Source organism: Mustela nigripes, chromosome 4 (assembly GCF_022355385.1).
Source record: "Mustela nigripes isolate SB6536 chromosome 4, MUSNIG.SB6536, whole genome shotgun sequence".
Lineage (NCBI taxonomy): Eukaryota > Metazoa > Chordata > Mammalia > Carnivora > Mustelidae > Mustela > Mustela nigripes.
Window position 1 is genome coordinate 117,961,439 of NC_081560.1, and position 10,533 is coordinate 117,971,971.

A 10,533-nucleotide genomic window follows, 5' to 3' on the forward strand; every position below is an offset into this window, starting at 1 on the left:
AGTTATCGTATTTGCTCATGTGCCCGAAGACTTTGAAATAACATAGAAGAAAACTCTCAAGGTAGTCTACTAAGAGATAAAGATATCTCTAATAGAGCCCATGCTCTACTTGGCGACTACGTTCAAAAGAAAAAGAAGCAAAACCAAATCTTTAAACCGAGGCATGAAAACTCCCGGAAGAAATGGCAATAAAATGAGAGAACAATAGTGAATATTGCCTGACAGTTAGATTTTTCTTCTTTTTTTTCTTTCTTTTGCAGGTATGTTTCCATGAGCATTGATGATGCTGTTTGGAAGGCTTTATTGTCTGTAGGTGCTCAGGCCACATCATTAGGCTTTTGAGATGTTGGTTTAAGAACTGCAGATGACGGGGGGATGCCTGGGTGTCTCAGTCCGTGGAGTATACAACCCTTGATCTCGGGGTCATGAGTGTGAGCCCCAGGTTGGGTGTAGAGATTATGTAAAACTAAATAAATAAAAGACTTTTTTTTTACTAAACGGAGAATCACATTAGAGTTATTCGAAGTAGGAGAGCCAAAAGAGATCACTTTATCCAACTCTTTCATCTTACAGAAAAAAAAACTTTCCTAAGACCACCTAGCTGGTAGCCTTGAAATTATAACCTGGCCTTCCTACTGATTCAGAAAATTTCTGGAGGGAGACACGAGTGACTGGACCACCTCCCCCAGCTTGATTCCACTAATCTTCCAAGGACCCATTTGCCTATCACCTCCTCCAAAAAACTTTCCCTGGGCAACAGCTAGAAATCCTCCCAACTTTCAATTTCCAGAGCCCCCAACGTTTACTTTTATTTTTGCCATTATTACTCTCCAGGTGTGCTAATGTCTTCTTTATTAGACAGTAAGTTCATTGAAAGGAAATTCCGGTCTTTTTCATATCTGTACCCAGAACACTGGACACCATGCTTTGGAACATAGTAAACACTTGACATAGGGTTGCTGAAAACCAGGCTTTTACTCTGTTTTGGGACCTGTTGAATCCAATTGGCTTCATTTGGAAATAAAACTGAATTGCATAGCCAAATTCATTGCCATAAGGAAGACAGTACTTCCTAGCCCTGTTGGGCTAAGAAGGGTCTGTACGACTAGTTGTGGCCCAAGGACTGTAGCAGAAGTGACGTGGGTCACTTTCATGAGGGCACCGTGAAAAGCCCTCCTGAGAACCCCCATTTTATCTCTCCTTGCCTCAGTGTCCCAGACGCCACATGCTGAGTGTAGGGGCGTGTAAAAGGAAGCCGTCATCACACAGACAGGAGGAACACCTCAGAGCCACGGGACTTACATCGGGCTTTGTGCGAGCAAGGGAAATATCTTTGCTACATCAAGTCACCAAAATTTGGGGGTTAATTTGTTGCTGCAACATCATCTAGCCCAACTAGAGAATCACCAGACTAAAACACAAACTTTGTGCTAGGTATTTCTGGTGGTAATCCATTCTTCCTTTCTTTCTTACTACTAAAATCTTGGACATGTGCCTAGGTGAAAAAATGACATGACATATCACCCACATGTGACCAACAAGATAAAGTAGAACTTAATATATGAGTTTTTCAAGAAGTCCTCCCTTCTCTTTCCTGATAAGAACTCATATTTAATGACTGGCGCTCCAGCAGCCACCTTCGTTGATGAGGCGTCCTTAACCATAGACGTCTCCAACTAATGGAGCAGAAAGATAGAATGAACCTGGTTTCCTGATGACACCGTGAAGTTTCTTACTAAGCAAAGACTGCTCTGTCTTTGTGGTTTTAGTTAAGAGAATTAAACACTTACTTGCTTAAGCAGGGTAGCTAGATCTCTACTAGCAAACAGATATAATTCTCGATTGGCACAGACCTCATGCTGGAGATTCCAAAATAGTATCCCCATACTGGACAGTAAACAAAAAAGAAACAAGGGGCCAGGAGAGGAATAGTGTTCCATTCCATTCTGCTTTGATCTTCTGAGAAACTGAAGAAACACATGTGACCTCTGGTGAAATCTTTTCTAAAAAATGCTTTTCTCACATGAGCAAATTCTGAAAGAAACAGAACCTAAGTTATATTTTCCCAACATAATTCTAAGTATCTCAACTGGGAAAACACAAGAGTGGTAAGGCTTATTCAATGCTAAAAGGTAAAAAGGGTAAAAGTGATTTGGTGTTTCACAGGATTAAGAAAAACTGTAAATGTGAGGCATTCTTCGAGCAGCTGCATTCTGAGAGACTGGAGGAATTAAAACATCGGAGACCTTAAAAGCAGGTTCAATGAAACATTTTTTATTATTATTCTTAGTGCTCAAGATTCGCTCAGGAACCTGTCCATCTTTAATGAAGTTTTATTATCAAGGGGTCTGCTATTACTTTAATAAGAACTGACACAAAAAGTACAACTGACTCCAAAGAGAAGTCTCCGTAATATTCAGAATTACTGAGAGCATCTTTCTTGCCTGCCATTCCTTCTGGACCCAAATGTTAGCTCGCTTCATCTCCACTACACTCCTCTCCGAATTTGGGTTTTTATAAAACACAACAAAAGTGAATTTTTCAAGGGATGCAACCACTCCCCCATCAAGTTTGCCTCTTCAAAGAGATGCTTAAGAACCATGAAAATTGGCACGTGTGGTCTGGGTATGAATTCCACATTTCTAAGCTTCACAGCTCTGTTCTCCATCAGGCTAGGAGATGTTACCTTCCTTCATTGCCAGTGGGGAACCCCAAGCAGCAACATCAAGCATTCCAGACCACCTGCAGGAGAGAAAACTACCCGGGACAAGGAGCCCGTGCCCAAAAGAAAAGATTTCATTAGCAGCCTTGAAACAGAACCAACAGGCGTATTCATTTCCAGAGTGAAATGTCCCAGGGAGGCTTTTCATCTCTTGGTTTTCCTAGAAAACATGGTAACTCGTGCATGCGCCCTTTTACCCGCTACCCTCTCAGTCATCCAGAGCCGGGCTTACGACCAAGCAGCAATTATTTTAAAATCTTCTCTGACTAAATAGGACACAATGTCTTTTCACCTGGAACTTATTGCTAAAATAATCCTCATTTTGATACAGAGTACCGCAGATCACAAAGGCTCTAAGTTCCAGGATCCGTGTAGAAATTGGAAAGACTTGGGGGTCTTCATAGTTTTTAGAACCAACCCCAGATTGCCTAGAAGTGTCACCAGTTAGGAATACAAACAGGCCTGGATTTCCCTGATGGCAGCTCCGATCAGGCTGTCCAAACCCCTGAACCTCCCTTAGCATGGATTTGTTCACATGGAAGATGGAGGTGATGGTCCCAGACTTCTGCGGGGACTCCGAGCGTCAGACAAGGCAGTGCCTGTAAAGCATGTCACGCAATGCTCGGCCCATAGTAAGGCAGTCGATAAACATGAGCCATCGCTGAAGTATTCCTCGTTCCCTTGAGCCGTCAGAGAACTCCGGGAAGAATCACGGGAGGACAAATCCAGAAATTCTTGGAATTATTGCCAGACGCAGATACTAACCGGGGCCTCTGTGGGTTTGGGCCATTCTGAGCAGCTACGCTCGGTCCAAGTGGGGAAGCCAGGCACGCAGCCTGCAGACCTGGGCTTGAAAAGGTCCATCCACAGGAATTTAAAACTACAATTGGCAGACTGATGCCTATTTTGTGTCTGTACCCACCATGCTGCCCAGAGTGACTAAATCCTTTACAATAAACTGTTCCAGATTGCAACCTTTTATCCCCTACCAGACATGCATAAAAATGAATCCATATGTGTATGTTAAGTAGCAGTTCCAAAAATAACGGTGACTTTGGATATGGTAAAGATGATGAAAAGAGAGAGATGGTCCTGGAGTGGAAGGTTAAGGAGGCATTCACTGTGGAAAGAAGATGTGACCAGGGTTCTGAGGGATGAATAGGAGTTAGGTAAGTGAATGAGAGAGGAGATGCCTCGGGTCTCGAGGAACGTGACAAAGCCACAGAGTGGGAAATGAGCGAGTGGGGACAGAGCGGAGAGGCTATGTAGAGCAATACAGTATGGGATGAGTTCAGGGGTGGAGCTTGAGCTGGGCACCACGGAGGAAGAACGGGACCTCCTGGGGTCACGCTCATCTTTGTCTCTCCAGCCCTGCACGTCGTGGCACAGTGGAGCGCTCAGTAAGTACCAGTGAATGAATCCCTAGATCCGCAAAGGACCTAAAGCAGCATTTGCAGAGATTTCTCTGGCTGGGCGCACCGGAGGACAAGGATTTGAGGCTGGTAGAACACATAGAAGGTTTCTGCAGAGTCTGCTACCCCCTCTCCCCAGGGTGGGGGTAAAGGCTTGACCTGTAGGAGAGCGGAGATGGCCGGGAAGAGGAGGAGAACAAAAGGAGAAACGTAACGACAGAAGAATTTTGGCCGCATTCGTGGAAGGAAGGCGAACTCCAGGTGCTTGATGTCTGGGGCCCGGGTGATGCCGAGACAGCAGGGAGGGCAGTGTCCTAAGAAGCAACAGCTGAGGGTGGGAACAGGAAGGCACGAGTTCCGTGTCGAGCATTCGAGGCGACGGGAGACAGCCGAGTGCCAGGGTCCCGCCCTCACCTGGAGATAGGCTAGGAACGGATTCATACGGATGGGGTGTCCTTTAGAAGATACTAGTCATCCTCAGGCCCCAAAGCTCTTGCACTTATTTTTCTCCTTGAGACAACGTCGTGAAATTATGGTAAGCTCTTCACATAGTAGCTCCTGAAAAGCTGAGATTCAGAAAACAACCAAACAACTGTAGGTCTGGTTTCACACCGCTGCTCTCCATGAAAGCTTCCCCGAGGACTGGGGGGAGAGCCTCGTGCCCCAAACGCAGCCACAGCACCATGGCCTGGATGTGGGGCCCTGTGATCTGCAAGGTTGCTTTGTTCTTCGTGTCATTCTGACCCTCACTGGAGCTCAGGAGTCACTGGCACGGGGGAAAGGAAGCGTCTGGCTAGCCCACCTGCCCTGCCCTTCCACCTCGCCCCATGGAAAGTGTCCTAGGATAAGCCCTTCCACTGAGCACTCTGGACCCGGGAGCCCGGGGTGCAAATCCCAGCTCTCCCCAGCTAGTGATACTTGAGGAAGACACTTAAATTCCAGAGTGTTTAAGTCCCTCCAGCATGTCCTGATCTAAAACAGGGGAATGGGAACAGCACGACTGCAGGGGGCGCCTTTGGGGATTATGTGCATTAACATATCCACAGAATAAACGTTCTGGACTCTGTCACTATGGACACTTAGCCTAGGTCACTGTCTGCTGTAGGGTTGTCCTGTGCCTTGTCCTCGGACACTTAGCGGCATCCCTGGCCTCTACCCCCGAATTGCTGAGACTACTTCCTCCCCAGAGTGACAGTCAGAATGTCTCCAGAGCATGCCAGATGTCCCCTGAAGGAGAAATCACCCCTGGCTGAGAACCACCTATGCAAAACAGTGCTAGCTCTTGCGAATGTGCCAGAAGTAAGTCTGAACATGACATTCATTGGATCCTTAAGCTCCCAACAACCCAAAGAGATTGGTCTTATCTCCAGCTTTCTACCTCAAGAAGGTGAAGTTCAGAGGACTAGATACCTTGTTTAAAGTCACTCGGCCGGCTGATTACAGAAAGGACCCCCAGTTGGACCCTCAGTCTGAAGCTTTTTGGTGTTGGCATGCTGCCCAGTGGCCACTACCTCGAGAGGTGGCTGTCGGGAAGACTGCCTTTGTCGTACTTTGCTCTCTGGGTGAGAGAGATAATCCCCTAAGTATGGGCCTTGCACCATGGGAATGTACTGCCTCCTACCCTAAATCCTGAAAGCCCGCCATCTGTGGGTTTCACCCTGCACCATGCATGGGGTAACGTTGGGTTCACAGGAAGTAACACCTCCCACTCACCTTGCTGTCTGGGTTAGGGCCCTCCTCTGAACCTCCACCCACCACAGGCAGATCACCGCAGTGGCCTGTGAATGTCTTCTCCAGGGACTACATATTCCCACACTTCTGTCTCCACAACGCAAACACGGCACGCCGGGGTGGCGTGGACTGTTTCTTGAATGAATGAATGAATTAATTAATGAGTGGCCTCCCTGTCCATCGACTCTCTGAGATTTATGCATCAGGGCTGGCCTCAGCCTCACTCTTCTGTTACACAACCTCAGGGAAGGAACTGCAAACTTTGAGGGGGTGAATGCAACTGGTTTTTCCAAATTCCAGCAGCACGTGATGAAGATGGGCAGCCTGACCCCTCCGGCCGAGATCTCGGCTGAGATTATCCAGAGAACGCCTATCCGAGACGGTACTGAGACATCAGACAGCAAAAGGACAAACAGCTGGAACCCCCAAGCATGGCTTCCCCTTCTGGGAAACTACATTTCCATGAATGGTGTCATTTACAGCTGCAGAGCTCTGGCTCACAGTAATGGTGTGACTTTAGAGCCACACATCTCATTGCTCTAAGCCTCGAGCCCCCCTCTATAAAATGGGGATCAAAATAACTACATCAGGGGTGCCTGGGTAGTTCAGTTGGTGAAGCGGCTGCCTTTGGCTCAGGTCATGTTTCCAGGGTTCCAGGATGGAGTCCCACGTGGGGCTACCTGCTCAGTGGAGAGCCTGTTTCTCCCTCTCCCTCTCCCTGCTGCCCAATTTTTCTCTTTCTGGTCAAATAAATAAATAAAAATCTCAGAAATAATAAAATAAATTTTAAAAAGTGACTACCTCATAGGGTTCTTGTGAGTTTCAAGTGCATCAAGACACTAAAATACTTAGAACAGCTCCCAGCATACGGTGAGCAGTATTATTAGTAATAATATGTGTATTGTCTTTTGCAGGAAGAAAAGATTGCTTAATGGTCAGAGGATAGTAAAGCAGAAATGCGGCCAGTGCACATTTCAAAGGGACATGCTAGGTAAAGCGCACACAGGAAGAGCTCAAAGCATCATAGTGGTTTTACTCCCTGGACCACTAAGTTCATGACTATCGTAAGAACACAGTAGACATGCTTCTCTGGAAGCAAAGACAATCCACCGGTGACGCTGGATGAGGCAGACGCTGGGTAGAATGGAGGAGAGGTAGAAGGAAAAGATGACAGACCCAATGTCACACGGAGCCAGGCCCGCCAGTGAGAAAAGGGTGTGAGATGTGATCCGTGACCCAATACTTCCTGCCACAAAGCTGAGAACCCACTTTCAGCACAGCCCGCGGGCACAGCGCCCAAGGGGTCCCCTTCCGCCCTGACATCAGGACTCACAGGTGATGCTGCCAGGGTCCAAAACAGGATCTTGGGGGCATTTCTGCTCTTAGCCCCGGTCTTCCCACAACCTGGGTATCAACTGTCAGGCAGAGCACATCCCCTCGGAAGCTGCGAATTAGAAACTTTCGAAAGATAAAGCTCCTGTGTAACCACACTACGGGTGTCGTTTCATAATTCTACACTTTCATAACCTGTGTTTCCCGGGTGTAGCTGGCGTGACGAAAGTGACATATGACTTGCTCAACACTCCTGAGGAGTCAACAAGAGGCTGGCTTAGGGGCACTGACTCTGTTTTTCAAAAATCTGCCAAGTTGCATTTCGAATCCATTGAAGAATCCAGGGGGAGGGGAGCCTGGGTGGCTCAGTCGGTTCAGCTTCTGCCTTTGGCTCAGGTCAGGATCCCGGGGTCCTGGGATCGAGCCCCACATCAGGCTCCCTCTCCCATTCCCCCTACTTGTGTTCCCTCTCCTGATGTCTCTCTTTCTCTCTGTCAAATAAATATATTTAGAAAATCTTAAAAAAAAAAAAAAAAAAAAAAAAAAAAAGAGAGAGAGAGAGAGAGAGAATCCAGGGGTTACCCTTCACTGACTCGAATTTTCTCCTGAATGTCTGTCCCACATCCAACCCTCCGCCCCAGGCCACCTCCTCCCAGGCTGCTCCCCATGCTGGCTAAGGAGAACCTCTCCCATTTCCTGCACCTGGCTCCTTCTCTGTGGGGATGCCTGACCATGTCCCGTGTCCCACTCTGTCTTATGTCTTCAATCAAACTATTTCTTCCGTGGCCTGGAAAAAGAGCTCAGGCCTCCTCTATTCTAAAAATGAAATTAAAGAAAAAACAAACCACCAAGACAATGGCCTCAGCCCCTCTCCCTTAAGGACATGCTACTGTTCACCTCTTACTGCCTATCAGGGTTCTCAGACGCTGATCTGGGGACTGGCTCCTGCAGAGCCACCCGTGAGCAGTCTGTTTCCGGAGCTCACCTGTAGAGATCTGACTCAGAGGTCTCATGTGGGGCCTAGGAAGTCATTATTTCTCAGGTTTCCTCCAGGTGATTAGTACTTTCCACCTCGTTTAAAAACCTCTGGTCTAGGGGCACCTGGGTGGCTCCATTGGTTAAGAGTCCTACTCTTGATCTCAGCTCAGTCTTGATCTCAAGGTGCATAGAGCCTACTTTAAAAAAAAAAAAAAAAAAAAACACCAACAGCAAAAATTTCCTCCCTCCATTTACGTCATCATCACCTACTGCAAACACCTGCCAAGCTGACTGGCTCACGGCTGCTTTCTCCAGGCGGCCAATGACTTCCGTCCAAGGGTCATGTTCAGTCTTGACTCTCAAGGCTTTTTCTTGGCTTCTCAGTGGCAGCCAAGAAGGGAACATGCTCCACTTTCTTGACATTGTCTTCTGCCTTTTCTGCAGAGAGCCTTCTAGCCCCACTGTACCACCGGGGGCTTGCCACCTCCTGCCACCTCCTCGTGGGCAGGTGTAAGCCTGATTCCACTTGACGAGGCTTTGCACCTGCTCCAGCGCTCGAGAACTCATCCCGTCTTATCGTTTTAAGGAGCCTTGGAAGTGACTTCTGAGTGCACCTTTCCAGCTCAGACTGGCCCCGTGAATGAGGCAGCCCCCTTGCTGGGTATCTCATCCTTCATGCTAGCAAGTCCCGAGTCAACATTTCCCCCAAAGTAATCACCCGTCCAGAAAAATCCCCACTTCAGTCAATGGCTCCTTTGTCCAGTAATCTCTCTGGACGACCCCCCTTCCCCACGCTCTCACTCTTTTTGGATCCTTGCTTGGCAATTCAGATTTCTTACACCTCCCCTCCTCCCCCAGAGCCAGACGTGAGCTCTCTCCTCTGCCTGCCCTCCCTCCTAGCCCCATTCTCGTTTAAGCCCCAAACCTTCTACTCCTCTCACGAAGCGTTCCCCGCCCTCCGTCCACTGACCACCATTCACATGGCGAGCTCGCAGAGCCCTCACCACTTGCTGCCTGGTAATACTATTTTTCTCACCTTTGCATGAACTCTTGGGTGAAGAGGTCTTTTGAGGGCAGACTGTGTCTCACACCTCTTCAAAACCCCATCTTGTGCTAGTCTTATGCTTAATAACTATTACAGATCCTGTGAATGGAAACGAGAACTTTTGCCACCTAAAGAGCAATAGCAAGCCTAATTATTGGCACCAAAGGCAATGGGCTAAGGGAACGAATTCCACTCAACACCTAGGACAACTCATGGCAGAGCCTACCTGAATGCTTCCCCCTTTAGCACTCAACGAAGCTTTGTGGAATGAATGAAGTTTAAACGAGTCCCCCTGACCTCCATCCTTAACGGTTGGATCAAGCTCATTTCCTTTTGTCGGGATGTGATAGACACCCTCCGGCCCTCAGAGAACCACCTTAGAGATTACTGGACAGAAGAGCCCAGGCATTCTGCATGATTAGCAGTTGTGCCCATAACGATCATATAATCATAGAGTCTTAGCCCTTTCAGAGTCAATTTAAATTTGACCTGGGACACCCAGGGTTTTGTGTGTTGGGGTATTTTGTGTCATTCTGTCACACTAGTTCATCCCTTTGGAGCCTGCAGACTACGTCTGTCCTCAGTTTGTCTGGAGCGATTTCTTCCTCAGAGAGCCCGGGAGTCCACAGCTGGCGAACAGGACAATGAGAGGAGGACGCCATATTTTGTTCCGTTTCGTTTTTTCCCCACAGTCATTTCCGGCTGGGGCTGAATGTACCAGGATAATCCCAAGGAACATCTGCATGGCATGGCATCTGCTCAAAGCCAAAAGGGAGATCCAAGCCTGGTCCCATCATTCTCCTTGAAACCTTTCAGTGGCCTTCCAGTTGCTCTCAGGACAAAGACGGAGCTCCTTCCCAAAGCCTTCCAGGCCGTTCAGATCTGGCCACCACTCATCCCTCCATCCTTCCTGGCGCGCCACACCCCAGCCACCCTGACCTTCCGGCACTTTCTGGAGCACACGGTCTCCTCTGCCAAGAACAGGCCCCGGTCTCCCAGTGCTGCACGGCGTAACCCCTTCCAGTCCCAAAGGAAAAATCCTTTTTTTTTTTTAAAGGGAGATTTGCTAAACCCCCAGACTGGATTAGGTTCCCTAAGGATCTTGTGGAGACCTCTGCTTTTCTTCATAGATACCGTATTGTGATCAACTCATGATTTGTGAGAATCCACCGAGTGGCTACCGCTTGGAGACACAAAGTTCCATGAGGGCAGTGACCCCGCTGTCCTTTCTCATGGCTGAAGCAGTCCCGGGGCTTAGCGGGCGAGGCACAGAAACTGCTCCATAAATATTTGTTGAATGGATAAGTGGAGTA